The 13,643-nt window shown below is 51.9% G+C and overlaps 1 protein-coding gene and 1 long non-coding RNA gene across 2 annotated transcripts in view; one reads left to right on the top strand and one right to left on the bottom strand.

Annotated features, from left to right (window-relative positions):
* Positions 1 to 823: 823 nt before the first annotated feature.
* On the bottom strand, positions 824 to 3,948 carry LOC105853401. Its single transcript, XR_001145256.1, has 3 exons — positions 3,538 to 3,948; positions 1,075 to 1,179; positions 824 to 983 (listed from the first exon to the last, which is right to left on the bottom strand). It is a non-coding gene; the product is annotated as an uncharacterized LOC105853401 (long non-coding RNA).
* Positions 3,949 to 4,352: 404 nt separating this feature from the next.
* STK40 (serine/threonine kinase 40) overlaps positions 4,353 to 13,643 on the top strand; it is a 37,079-nt gene continuing 27,788 nt past the window's right edge. The window contains exon 1 of the mRNA XM_004678802.2: positions 4,353 to 4,438. The gene's annotated coding sequence lies outside the window, so the exon portion shown is untranslated. The remainder of the gene's footprint in view (positions 4,439 to 13,643) is intronic.

Genomic DNA, 13,643 nt, shown 5'->3' with positions numbered 1-13,643 from the left:
TGGTTGAAATCTAGGGCACTTCCTTTCAAGGTGTCAAAGCCTGGGAAAGGTAGGCTCATCTGGTGGTCATACTGGCATCTGCCAGATGTCTTTGTTTTGACCTGGCCTTTGGCCAGGAGGAGGGAGAGCCAGCAGGAGCCCTGCAGGAGGCATAAGGCACAGAGAGACATGAAGAAGCTGCACTTGCTTCTTGGTCCTGGTCTGGGTGAAACAGATGTGGGTGAGAGACCCGTGGGAAGGTTAACAGTAGCAGCTTTTATCTTGGTTTTGATTTTTTCTCTTTTCCTCCCAGACTTGTCTGGCTGTTTCTGACCCTTTTCTATGGGTCCCTGCTGGAAGGTGCTTTAGACTTGTAGCCTTGCTTTGAGCCAACCCTGTTTAGCTGGACTTTTACCACAATGGGATAGGTAACTTTGGGTACTTGATTTGGAAATTATATCCTTTATCTTTTCTGTATTGCACACTAATTGTATTAAAGTTCCTTTCCATTCAAGGCCATGTTTTGTCTTGATGCGGCAGATGGCAGAACCTATTTAGAGTAGGCAGGTTTGGGGGTTCTAGGGTACCCCTCTCCCTGACCTGTAATAAGACCAGTCTCAGCTCCCAGATCTCCCTTGTTACACAGTTTTCTAAATTTGTTTCTGTACAGAAATTCTTTCCACTCATCCCTGAAGGCTAAGTTTTGAGAATTCAGAAGCTAAAAATGAATCCTGGATTCTGTTGGGTCATTTGTTTCCTAAAGTAACAAATGCAGTTACCGACCTCTCTACATCTGCTTAAGGGACGGGCCCAGGGACAGTAAGAAAAAGATGAAAAATATCTTTCAAAATGCTACCCAGCCAAGTTTGGGTTTTATAAAAATCATCACCAGGGCTTTAGTTCAAACCTTCACATAGATCAATGAGGGGTCCCAGATGATGACTGAGCCCCCAGGATTTGGAGTCCTCAGGCGATACAGCATGTCCCCTGCTCCTGTCCCATTCCTGGAGAGAAGAGGAGAAAGGTCACTCATTGGAGGAGGCTATCCCAGCTCTGAGGAGGGCTAGATGGACATGCAGCTTGAAGTCACCTTACCTGGATGAACTTGAAGGGACTTGAAGGAGAACACCCATTTTAGTGGGTTCCAGTTTGGCATCCTTGGTGGAAGGGTTCCTGATGGCAGCTGGGGTCCCTTGAGGTCTTTCAAGAGAAAAAGCACATAGAATATGAAGGTTAACAGAGCTGGCTAAATTAGACCATCAGCCTGGTGGTCAACTGACTTGCTTTTCCTGATGACAAGCTCCAAAAACCCAAGCTATAATTAATGCAGATATATGGGGCCACAGAAGGTTCATATGGCGGGAAAATGCTACAAGAGGCTTTGAGGTGAGGTTGAAAATTGCCGCATCCAACTTCGTCAGGTACAACTGAGGAAGCTGAGGTCCATTTTCCTCAGGGAAAAGGGGCAGGGTGCCCCCCAGGTTCATGATTAAGTGAATGGCAAGGTGGCCATCCAAAGAGCTACTGCTTGATGAATCTCACTGCACGCCCCTTGCCAGGGCTTCTGGGGGCTCCCAGAGAGCAGAGCTTGGTCTGTTTGAACCCACTGGACATCCAACATCTAGCTGAATGCCCTGCACATAGCGGGCACCCCATAAATCTCTGTGGAATGAAAGACTCCTCTCATGTTGTCATCACAACCCTGGAGGTATCTGTGTATACCCACCTTTTCAGATAAGCAAACATGCTGGGAGAGGGTGTGTGGCGTGGTGGAAGTGAATGGTGCAGAGGGAATTTGAACTCAGGTGTGCATGAACCAAGCTTCATGGTCTTAACTACCACACACACCCATCTGCTGCCCAGACTTCTGGACATACCACTGATGACCAAAACAAGCAGCGCCTCTGTTCACCTCAGTGGTGGTGCTCAGCCCCTCTCACCCCTGCCCCCCAATGTGGGCCCGGCACTCAAAACTCACTATATCCAGGCCTTGGGGAAGCAAGAAGCCAGCCAGTAAGTAGGTTCTGCTGACTTTCAGAGCCCAAGGGAGCGCCTCTGGATCGAAGGTGTCCTCTCCTTCTGTGAGAAGCGGATCTGCCTGTGCCTTGTCAAGCAATCAGCTCATGCTGTTGTGACAGGCGTCACTTTGTTATGGCAGCGTTGTCTGCCGTATGCCCAGAGTTGGAGAGCCAGCAGGAGAATTTGTCACTGTGTGTGTGTGAGTGTGAGTGAGTGGTCTCTTCCTACTGGTGTCCTGGTGACAGTTTTTCATTTCCTCTGAGTGGCACCTTTCATTTCTATTCATTGCATCTTCCACTCTCTTTCTCTTCCTCCTCTTCTCCTTTGTTAAAATCCTTTCTTTTGAATCAGCTGCAAGTCTCCAGGGGGTGGGGATGGTGGTGTCAGCTTCAAGTGACTCATCTAGCTGATAATTAGAGCTCTAGAAAACCCAAAATTCATTCCTGTCAGAGTCAGGGCTTCCGGAATCCCTAGACTTTTCCCTTTGTCAGAGAGGAGTTAGGGGGCTAGGGCCTGCCTTCTTTATGCCTGACTTTGGTCATCCACTTCGTTGCCTCTCTGTAACAGAGATGAGGTCTTGTGAGAAGCTGTTTCCATATTCTCTGAATCCTACCAAGGGTTGGCCCTATTCTGACAGATAGGGAAGGTTAAGGAAATTGCACATATTCACCCTGCTTGTAAGGGTGAAGATTCAAATTCAGCCTTTTGCAATCTGCCAGACTGGTCTCAAATCAAGGCATTACTAGCTGTGTGTCTTTGGACAAGTTAATTTCCCTCTCAGCGCTAGCTACTTCACTTATAAGCATACCAAGTTTAATGTCATTAAAGTACTGAACCTGGGCCCTCCCTGGTGGCACAACAGGTTAAAGCACAGCACTGCAACTAGCAGCAGCCACTTCAGTGCGAGTTCAATCCCCAACCCTGGAGGTGATCCACATGGTGCAGCAGACTTGTCTCACCGCAGTGTACCTTGTCGATCTGCCTGTTCTGCTCCCCACTCTGTTTCTGGTGAAGCCTCTCACTGCCCCTGCACCTCTGGCTATAGCCCAGTTCTGTGTGCATAAATAAATAAATCTTAAAAAAAAAAAAGTGCTGAACCTGGGGTGTGATACAAGGGGAGCTGTTCTGATTACTGCTGTTATTCAGTCTGACGCACTCAGCAGGCACCTGGTATTTCCAGAAACAAAGAAATGGACACCAGAGGAAGCAGCAGCCAGACTCACTCACACCAACTCATGTCCCAGCTCTGCCTGTGTGGAAATGACAAATGTGCATACATGTAGTGCCTGGCCACAGGCCCCAGGAAAACCCAGCAGTGCACACAACCTTGGACACGTGAGTCCACATATAGACAGTGACCCGGAGACAGCTGGAAAGACACCGGGAATTAGTCACATGCAGCCAGCACCCTGGCTCACACCTCTGAGACAAAGGAGTGAGGCCCTGGTCACTGGTGCTGCTGCCACTGAGCCTTTCTAGCCGCTCTGCATGCCAGAGGAGGGAAGCCAGGCTCTCAGAGGGCCCCAATGAGTCACCAACCTGATGCAATCCCTTTAAAGGGCTCATCCGCTGGTGCAAGAAGCTGATTCATGGAGGGCGTGGTTGCTGGCGGAGGAGGAGAAAGGGACCGAAACTGCAGCAGGTTAGAAGGCTGAATTGTTAATAGAAACTCTTCCCTGTAAATCTCCCAGCTCAAGACTGCAGCCTTTGTCAGGTTGCAGGGATTTCTAAAGGCCCGGGACCCGGAGAAAAATGAACTGTGAAGGTTACGACAGGAATTCCTGTCGTTTATTGAGCCTAACTGTAGCGCTCTCCGTATAGAGGTCCAGAAACCGAGGAATGGGTTCAAGGAAAAGCCAGTTTTCTGCTAAATACATTACAACTGGCCGACCCTCCAGTTCCTGGAGCTTCCTCCAAACCCAGCAAGCCAGTGTAGGGCACGCGAGGCTGTGTGAGTCTGGGCGGGGGTGGTGTCTCTGTCCAAGCCTCACCGCAGAGACAGATAAGCAGTAAGTGCCACCCCCTCGGAGTCTAAGCCTCCAATCGTTTTTCAGGCTTCGGCCCAGGCCCCAACCTGAACCAATCCTCGATCGGACTCTGGCCTCTTGCCTGAATGCTTCCGCCCACTGTCAAGATGGCACCCAACCTTCCCACCTCAGGGCTGCCGACACGGGCGAGGGGCGGAGCCCGGGCGAGGGGCGGGGCTGAGGCTCCGGCCGGGAGGAGGGGGCGGTGCGTCACTTCCGTTGTCAGGTGGCGGCGCCGCAGCCATGGAGGGAGGCGGCGGCGGCGGCGGCGGCGGCTCGGGCGGCTGCGCTGGGAGGCAGCGGTGATCGGCTCCCACGCCCCCGGCCCGGCCCCGGCCCCCGGGACGGAGAGCCGAGCAGCCCCGGCTCCGGGCTACGGACTATGGGCGAGCAGCGTTGAGCACCGGGGGAAGGTGAGGGCGGGGGTCCCGGAGCGGGGAGTGGGCGGGAGGTCCCGGAGTGGCGGAGCGGGCCTCCGTAGCCGTGGGGTGGGACCGAGATGACAGCCCGAAGCCCTCGGGTGTGACAGGAATGGCAACAGTGCCCGCTCCTCTGCTGGGGTCTGCCCTTCCCGGGCGGCGGGAGCGGGGGTTACTGCGCGCCGGGTGCGATCGGCCGCGGGAGCCGGGTGGTGGGCACTGGCCAGTCGTCTGGTCAGCAAGAGAAGACACCGGCGTTTAAATCCAGCCGGGATTTTCGCGAGAGATCCCGTCTGCCGTTCCTTGCTTCCCTCATGACCCCGAGAGTGACTTGAAAGTTAGAACGAGTCCCCAGGGTGAGCCAGCAAGGCTTCCTTCTGGATCCCTCACCCGTTGGCACGGGCAACATCTCTGCTGGGGAATTTTCGCATCCCGGGCGGTGTTCAGGTGCGGTCAGAGCTGCCTTCGTGCCAGTACTGCGTTTGGCCGGCATTTCCCAAGGAGAGCGCTTGAAACACTGCTATCAGCCAGTGTTTCACCTGCTGTGTGGGTCAGGCCCGCACATTCCCAAGGCACTTGGTCCCACCTTCTAGTAGGTAGGCAGGGATATTGGGATTCCGGACACTCGGGGTTCCTTCCCACCCCCTACTTTCTCCTTTGATGCCCATTTGTTGGCGGAAGAGATGACAGCCACCTTCTGTGCCAGGATAGACTTTGCTCCGTTTCATTTAAATCACAGGAGGAAATTGCTTGACTTTGTTCGTTTTGAGAACGGTGGTGAAGAGGGTAGTCACTCTGAACTGTTTTCGTTTCCTACTTGACTTGGTTTTGCATGAGATTAAGAACAGTATCTGTAATTGTCCAGCCAAAAGCATGTTTGTAAAGAGTGTTTGTGAACTGCTGCAGGGTTCTTTAAGGCACTGCTATGTCAGTTGTGGGGTAGATCTAGACAGTCTGGAGGTGGCTTTCATTCATTCATTCATGAGTGTACACTCATCGTATGACAACAGCAGTGTCCTTACCTGCAGAGGGAAGTGTACCATACAGCACTGTGGGTGAGTGGGCTTTGGAGCCCACTTTCCTGAGTTCAAATTTTGACTCTGCAGCTTTCTAGAGATGTGTGACCTTGGGCTCATTGTTTAGCCCAACTCTGCCACACGAGTTCAGTAAATGTTGGCTATTATTTCAGGATGCTCATAGTCTGGTTAAGGAGCGGCTGACCTGTAAACATAGAGTTGAAAAGTGATCTAAAAAAGCTAGTAGCAGGGCCATCCCTGGTAGCAAAGGGGATTAAATCGGAGCACTATGAAGCCATCACAGCCACTCAGCATAAGTTTGATCACCCGCCAGGGAGGTGACCCACATGGCGCAGCCCATCTCTCCTGTCTCACCCACTGCTCTCCTCCGCTATTATTTCAGTAGGTCTGCGTGTTCTGCTCCCTGCTCTGTCTGGTGAATCCTCTCAAATCACCACACACACACACACACACACACACACACACCGCCGCCCCACACCTCTGGCCTGTACCCCAGTTCTTGTATGCATAAATAAATAAATCTTAAAAAAAAAAAAAAAAAGCTAGTAGCAGGAGGAACAGAGGGCTGTGGGAGCCCAGTGGAGGAAGCTGCTACTCAGCCTAGATTGGAGAAGGCTTGGCTGAAGCAATCTGGAGCTGTGTCTAGGATGTCTAGGATGGGAAGACTTAGCTGCAATGAAGGCACATGATGTCCTCCTTTATAGAGAGAGACAAATAGACTCATACGTTATTCCAGAAAACTCAGCTTGTTCAATACAGTGGTATGAAAGTCAACAAAGTACCAGGTGAGGCACAATAGGTTGACAAAGGAATGTCACATAATTTGCGTCTTTATGCCCAGGGTGGTGGGGAAAAAGCAGAGGAGTGACACAGTTTACAGTTATTTCCAGAGGAGAGGAGGAAGAGAAGAGAGACTGAAGGATGGAGACCTCTTCAGAGGCCACTGCTGGCCCCTGAAGGGGTTAGTGCCATGGACTGCTCTTTGCTGAGAAAGCACTGTATGCAACTGGTGACAGGTGATACTCCCTGCGTCACCCTGTGCTTCTCTGCCTGCCACATGTTCCTTTCTCTTCCTAAGACTGCAGGTTGCTGGAGCAGCTGGGGAGTAGCCTGCCCTCTCAGAAGGCCATGGGGTGGGGGTAGGGAGGTTGCTGCATCTGTTCCCTTGTGCATTTAATTTGACCTCTTGGGAGAACAGCAGATTGCAGTGGTTAAGAGCCTATTTAGCTCAGGATTCATAGATTTGGGTTCAAGCCCTGCAGGCCACTAGCAGCTACTTATTCTGTCCTTACCCAGTTTTCTCATCTGCAAAATGGGAACCGTAAGATCCCTTCCCTAGTAGAGTGATTGTGAGGATGAAGTAAGAAGCTGTAGGTTGAACACAGCCCACAAGTAAGAAATGCTTGGTAAGAGTTAGCTGTTATTACAGGCTGCAGGAAAGAACTTCTAAGAATTAGTTGAAGCAATTAGTGGCAGCTAGAACTGTGTCCCACTGAGCTGTCAGAAGTGTCCTCAGGGATCATAGGATCACAGAATTTTATTGTATTCTTTTTGAGAAAGAAATCTGTGGGGAGTTTACCCAGTCTGTATGGGAGCCATGCGGATGATTCAGCTTGGCTCTTTAAACCATTTTTTAAAATAGAAGTAGGATTGCTGAGGGGAAAAAAATCATTTAAAGTATACATGGGAGAAAAAGTATTTAGTGTGTCTTCCGAGCACGTCCCTGTGAGCTTCCCAAGTCTGGTATCTGAATTAGTAACATCAGCAAGTATCACACACATTGCCATGGCTCAAAATTCAGAACCCCAGATCCGCACACACGAGCATGTGTGGCTGAGGGAGTGCTGGGGCGAGGGCGAGACAGCGCCGGGAGAGGCAGCTCTGCCTTGGTAGAGCCTGTGGTCTAGCAGGGGCAGGTAGACTCTGAGCCAGTTAACACTCACGTAGTTTGATGAGTCTCTCACAGAGGTCTGTCCAGCATGTAGTGGGAACTGAGAAGAAATGATTTCTTGTTTGGGGTGGTGGGGAAAGGGGAGGGCTTGGAAGATTGGGAGAACTTTGGAGAGATCTTAGAACTTGAACTAGACCTTGATGAATGAACTAGATCTTGAAGAGTGAATATAATTATCTGAGGGTTTGCAAAGCAATCCGGGCTAGAGCGCACCCTGGCTTAGGCATGGGTGTGTGCGCGCCGGAGAACCGCAAGGGGTTCCAGTGCGTGTAACAGGACATGCCAGAGGCAGGCACCAGTGCTAACACTCTGTTCTCTTGTCCATGCTTTGTTTTAAGTGAAGGAAATCCCATTAGACCTGCATATTCCCAAGAGCCCTCTGGCTGCTGGTAAAGGAGACAGTGAGTCTGGAGCCCCCACAGGGAGCTGTTGAGATCACCAGAGCATGTGGGGCCTGTATCAGGGAGGGCTGTTTGGTTGATCAGAGCTGTTTGGAAGGAAAATCAACTAGTCTCTGGGTTTGGAAATGATGGTTGAGGGGAGAGCTACAGTGGCAGGTGACCCTGAGAACCCTGGTCTGGCGGCAGAGTGAATGACAGTGCAGAGATGGCTAGCTTGGGAGAAGGGAGTGGCCAGTGAAAATGCCAGCTCCATTCAGTAGGCCCTGTGTACACCCTCACGGAAAGGATCAGTTACAGTCCCGTGGCACTGTCGGGCTTTGGGCCAGGCGTCCATCTGGTTTACCTGAGTCAGCCGCTGGGAGAAGGGCAGTGTCCCTTCCCTTCACCTTTCTTCAGCTCTCATTTGTTTCAGTTATTCTTTAGTTTTTCAGAAACTCAAGTGACTGGAGTCTGCAAAACTCTATTTTCTTCACTTTTCAAATGTCTTCGAAGAGCAGCCTCAGTCTGAACTTTCCACACTGATTCAGCAAGGGAAGACAACTAGACCGGGTCCTGGACAGCAGGGTACCCTCACAGGGAAGCGAGTTTCCCTAGTGCTCCCCAGAGATCTTGCCCAGAAAGATCTCAGACTTCTTTCTCAGGAAGAAGTGTCTGCGGAGACCACTTCGGACTCACTCAGAACCAGGGGAGTGGAAGGAGCCCTTGTCCTGGCGCCCTGCCCCTCTGAGCTCTGTGGGGGCTCCGGAGTGTGGAGCCAGCCGAAGTCTGACTGGGCTGTGAGAAGTCTGCTGGTGGGTGGGGCTTCGGCAGATTATCATAGGATTTGTTCTTGCGTTTGTGGTATAAAGAAAGTAGAAGAGAAAGTGATATGAAACGAGCATTTCCTCCTCCTCTACCTGCTCAGGTGAGACTGTGGCCTCAAGGTGACCCAGGGCCCACAGCAAGCAGCATACCCTCTTGGAATCCATAATCAAGACCCCAGAAGGAAAGGGTGGTGTTTGATTACTTACTGCCTCAGGCCTGCTTCTCTTTTGGCACATGCGTGGCTGGGCCCCTTCGGTGACATCCGTGTCCTGTCCTGTGTGATTTACCCGACAGCTCTCTGCTCATGAACTTGGGCTATTCTCTGGTCTTATGCTCTCCAAACAAGGCTGAAGGGAATCTCTGCAGCATGATTTTTGCCCAGCTCAGAGGTATCTGCAGCATAAATTCCTAGAAAAGGGGTAGCTATCTCAAGAAATACCTTTTATTGATGTTATTTTTAAAAGAATTATTGGTCCTTCTTTAATAACCCGGAGCAGTCTGCCACCTACATTGCCCCCTCCCTCACTCCCCCCAAAAAAACAAAGTTACTCTTTGGGGTTGAGGTTCATCTCTCTGAGGGTTACTGTGAACCCCTCTCCCTATAGAAGCTCCATCCCAGTGCAGACATCCCCTCCCAGCTCATGGCAATCTGTCAGTGTGAGTTCAGGCTCCCAGAGCTGATGGATAAGCACTATATATAGGCTTTGATATCAAAGAAGGGCTAGTTGTTTGAAAGACCAAAGGCAGCAAACTGAGAGGGGCTCTTGTCATTCAAATTGAGGCTCTACATATTTATAGGGCATTTTGCAACAGAGATGGGGTACCTTTAATCTTTAGGGTATCTGTGACCCAGGAGCCCAGAAGGAAAAGCAAATGACCTGGACGTTTTAGTGGACACTGCCAGGTAGACAGGTGATGCCTGTCATTTGTCTTTGGGTTTGAGCAAAGCTGTTCTGAGATATGAAAAACAGTAGATGCTTCGAGGAAGAGACTCAGTTCAGTCCCTTGGGAGACCTTTGGGGCTGTTGGACCCTCACTGCAGGCATCTGCCAGCTCTGGAAAGCAAGAGTCCCGGCACTTTTTGCTATAGGTGTGGAGCTCCTGGCGTTGTAGTGTTTGGGGTGCTTTCCACGGGGCATGTTCTCCTCTGACTTTTCCTCCAAGGTGGTTCCTCCTGAAGGTACAGGAAGGAAACCGGCCACAAAAGAAGGCTCCCCATCACCTTAAAGGTCCATTGCTAAGTACTCTGCAATATGTATTAAATCCTTCTCACAGCCTAAGAAAGGAGGGGTGTCTCTGCTTTACACAGGAGAACACCCAGACGCAGCCGGTTTAAGTGACTAGTCACGGTTACACAGCCAGTAAGGGCACAGTTTCCAGCCCACGCTGTGACTCCCGAGCTCCTGCCATCCCTTTTCCTCCATCCCTTTTCCTCCACGCTGGCTTTGGCCCCAGGGAACCCAGCCCACATGGAATCTTGGACTCAGGGTTGAGAGCTGAAAGGGACAATGACAAAGCTAAAGCCATCCCTCTTGGCCAGAAGATTGGAATCTGTCACTGCCTGGAAATAAGCCTCTCCTGCTGCCCGTGGGTAGTGGTTGAGGAGACTTACCATGCCACCAGCAGTTAAGGGCTGGGTGCACATCAGACCCAGCTTCAGAGCCCGTTTCTGCCACTTGCTAGCTGTGTGCCACTGAAAAAGCCGCTTCCTATCTCCACCCTCAGTTGCCTCCTCTGTGAAATGGAAATGGAAATGGTGCTTCCCGCTCCTAAGGCAGTAGTGAGGATTAGACACAAGGAGTTACTTTCTGTAGCAGTTTCAACACCGTGCCTGGTCTGCAGTCAGGACCCAGGCCAGCTCTGGTGAGGCCCTCCCTGGTGAGTTCTTTGCTAGCAGGTCGGTGAGTGCCCCAAAAGAAAGGTGAAGAGCCAGCTTCCAAGTCTCCAATTTGGTTTGGTGACCCTCCCAGCCCCTACAGGTGCCAGGTGGCAAGCAGGAAGTTCTCTATGGGCGTGTGCAGGTCACCTGGGAGAACCGACCTGGACCAGGAGTGGTGGTTTTGTCCTTTCCGTCCCCCACTGATGCAGCCTGGCACCGGCAACCAGCCCTGGACCCTCAGAAGTACCCCTGTTGTTGAACAACAAATAATTATGTCTGTAGAATAAATCTTGAGAACCAATATTGCTGGGCCCAAGTTATGTGCACCTTCTTTTCGACTGTGGCTTCCCATGTTTTCTGCCCTTCTGCCAGACCTGTGCAGGGGCTTCTGAGGTAGACTAGGCTCCAGACCCTGCCCCCAGGACTTGGCCTTTTGATTGGCGCAGGCAAGCAAAGGAGCACACTCTGCTCCTGAATGGATAGTGTCTGTGGTGGCTCACGGCCCCTGGGCTGCCAGTGGATGCCTCAGCGGCTGTGAGCACGTGCGGGCCCACCGGTCACACAGCCTGCCGCGGGCCTGCTGAAGTCCAAACCTGCCGTCTGCCTCTGTGATTGTGGCCCTCCCAGCAGCCATAGCCCGCAGCGCTCAGCAGAACAGCAGAAAGGGAACTGTATTGTTCATTGTCAAAGTTGTGAAATGGAATTGAATTTTTGATAGAGGCAGTTAGGGAAAGGCAGTTGGCTGGCCCCAGTCCAAATTGCCTTTCTCACAGGATGATTGTTGTGATTTCTGCTGTTAAAAACAGTATAAAGAGAGAGAATCACATGCACCTGGGCCTAGCCCGGGCTTTCCCGTCTGTCGCTCTGGAAATCTGGGATGAAAGAAAGGAAACTTAACATTTGTCGAGGCCTCCCACACACTGGCCCCCAACAGTCCTCAGGGAACCTGTGTGGGGCAGTGCTGTCCCCCTCTAAGCAAGGGGACCCGGAGCAGAGAAAGCCATGTCCAGGTCACAGAATGAACACAAAGGTGGCTCTCAGACTCAGCCAGCCATTTTTCAGTAGCTTGCTGCCTTCTCCTTGCCTGATTTGGGACGTCATGGGTGGCGAGAAGCTGAACTCCACACGAGACCCCCTGGTGCACCTTGTCTTGGGGCTGCATCACTGCCAAAAGCTGTGGGGCCCCTTGGTCACAGGGTGACATCAGGGTACCCCAAGTTGCAGTCTTCTCTTCTAACCCAGGTGAGGCAGGGCAGAAAGGAATAAGGGGCAAGGGCTGTCTGTGACTGTCTTTGGTCACTGTACAGGGCAGAAGACCCCCCAGAGCACCAAGGGGCCACACCAGGAATGTCTCCCAAGCCATTAGGAGAGAAGTGCTTGATCACCCCGACCTGGCTGCTTCCCTGGGTGGGAGATACGGGGCAGAACAGCCCAAGAAAGAGCTATGAAATCTGTCCCTTCCTCCAGCAACACCCACACACAGTGACGGATTATTTGTTGTCACATCAGCTGCTTCCGGAGGCCCACGGGAGGGGTGAGCTGGTGGCAGGGTTGGTGATGCTGCCCTGGATTCTGCTCCGGTGGATCTGGGTTGCTGATCTGAGGAAGCCCTTTGTCCCTTCCGTAGGGAGTAGTTTCTTCCTCCTTTTATCTTTTCCCCAGAGGGGCCTAGGGCTCCACCTCTGTGTGGCTGCTGCAAGGCCTTGTTTCCAGGAATTGCTCTGGGACTGATCTTGTGCCTTTAGCCTCCAGTCTCCCCCACCTTCATGGAACACTTTCTCAGGGCTGGGGGGTGAAGAGGGATACTGCTGATGACATAATTTCCTTCTATGTGACTCCTGCCTCTAGAGCTAGACCCCCATCCCCAGCTGCAGATCCTGGGTTCCCTGGGAGTCGCCCATCTTCAGGCCTCTGCTGGACCCCAGACTGCTGTGCTCAGCACGCTGTAGTCCTGCTGAGGAAAGACAGCAACAGAGGCCAGCCTGGTGCGGATGTATAAGGGGGAGCAGGCTGGGCACAGAGCCCTCTTTCTGACTGCCCCTCCCACTTCCCACAGGGCTGAGTCACTTCCTCTCTGGCTGCTGCAGGTACTCTCCCACATGCCTGGGGGGGGGGGATTCACCCTGTGCAAGAGCTGCTTGAGAAGCAGCCAGTTCACTGGTTACCCCTGAGGCAGTCATTTAGAGAATGATGTGAGGTTATGTATTCTTGACAAATTGGAGCTATACATATCCCACATTTTAAAAATGAATAAAATCATCACTGTTTTGGAACAGTGGAGATGACAGCACATGCATGAATCTTGGTCTTCGGGGGGGGCCCTGGCTGAAGGCAAGTGACTACTGCTGTGCCTTCCCCACTCCCCCAGCATCCATCTGAGCAAATGGCTTCCAGTGGTTCTCCAAGGTCGCTTATAGCCTCCAGGTTACCATGCCCATTTCAGACACAGCCTTCAAACAAAGTCCCCTCCAGCCAGCTGCAGAGTGGAAGAGAACAGGCCTCAGGAAGCCACCTCTGGCCAGTGAGCTGGGCCAAGGTCTCTAGGCTTTGGTTTGTCAGCAAGAAAGTGTGGCAAATTTTACTTCATAAAATTCTGACAATAAAACATAATCTAGGGGGCCTCCCTTTTGGCTCAAAGGGGTTGAGTCTCAGCACTATGAAGCTGTCAGCACCCACCACAGCACATGTTCCATCTCCAGCCAGGGGCTCACCCATTTGGCACAACAGACCTCTCCTGATCCCTCAGTGGTGTGTTTCAGTCAGTCTGTCTGTTCTGCTCCCAGCTCTGTCCCTGGTGAATCCTCTTACCCGCCTCCCCACCTCTGGCTTCTGGGCCAAACCAAGCTCTTGTATGCATAAATAAATAAAATAAATCTTCAAAAAAAAAAATCTAGGAGGCGGACCCTTCCTGGTGGTGCAGCCAGTTAAAGCACAGCACAATGAAGCTATCACAGCCACAGCAGCACGAATTCAATCCCCGGCAGGGGCTGACCCACATGGCGTGGCAGACCTCTCCTGACCTGCCTGCTGCTCCCCTCAGCAGTGTACTTTATCGATCCGCCTGTTCTGCTCCCCACTCTTTCTCTGGTGAAGTCTCTCGCCACCCCTGAGCCTCTGGCCTGTACCC

This window comes from Condylura cristata, unplaced genomic scaffold (genome assembly GCF_000260355.1).
Source record: "Condylura cristata isolate star-nosed mole 26May11 unplaced genomic scaffold, ConCri1.0 scaffold00008, whole genome shotgun sequence".
NCBI classification, from domain to species: domain Eukaryota; kingdom Metazoa; phylum Chordata; class Mammalia; order Eulipotyphla; family Talpidae; genus Condylura; species Condylura cristata.
This window is presented reverse-complemented; position numbering and strand designations above follow the sequence as displayed.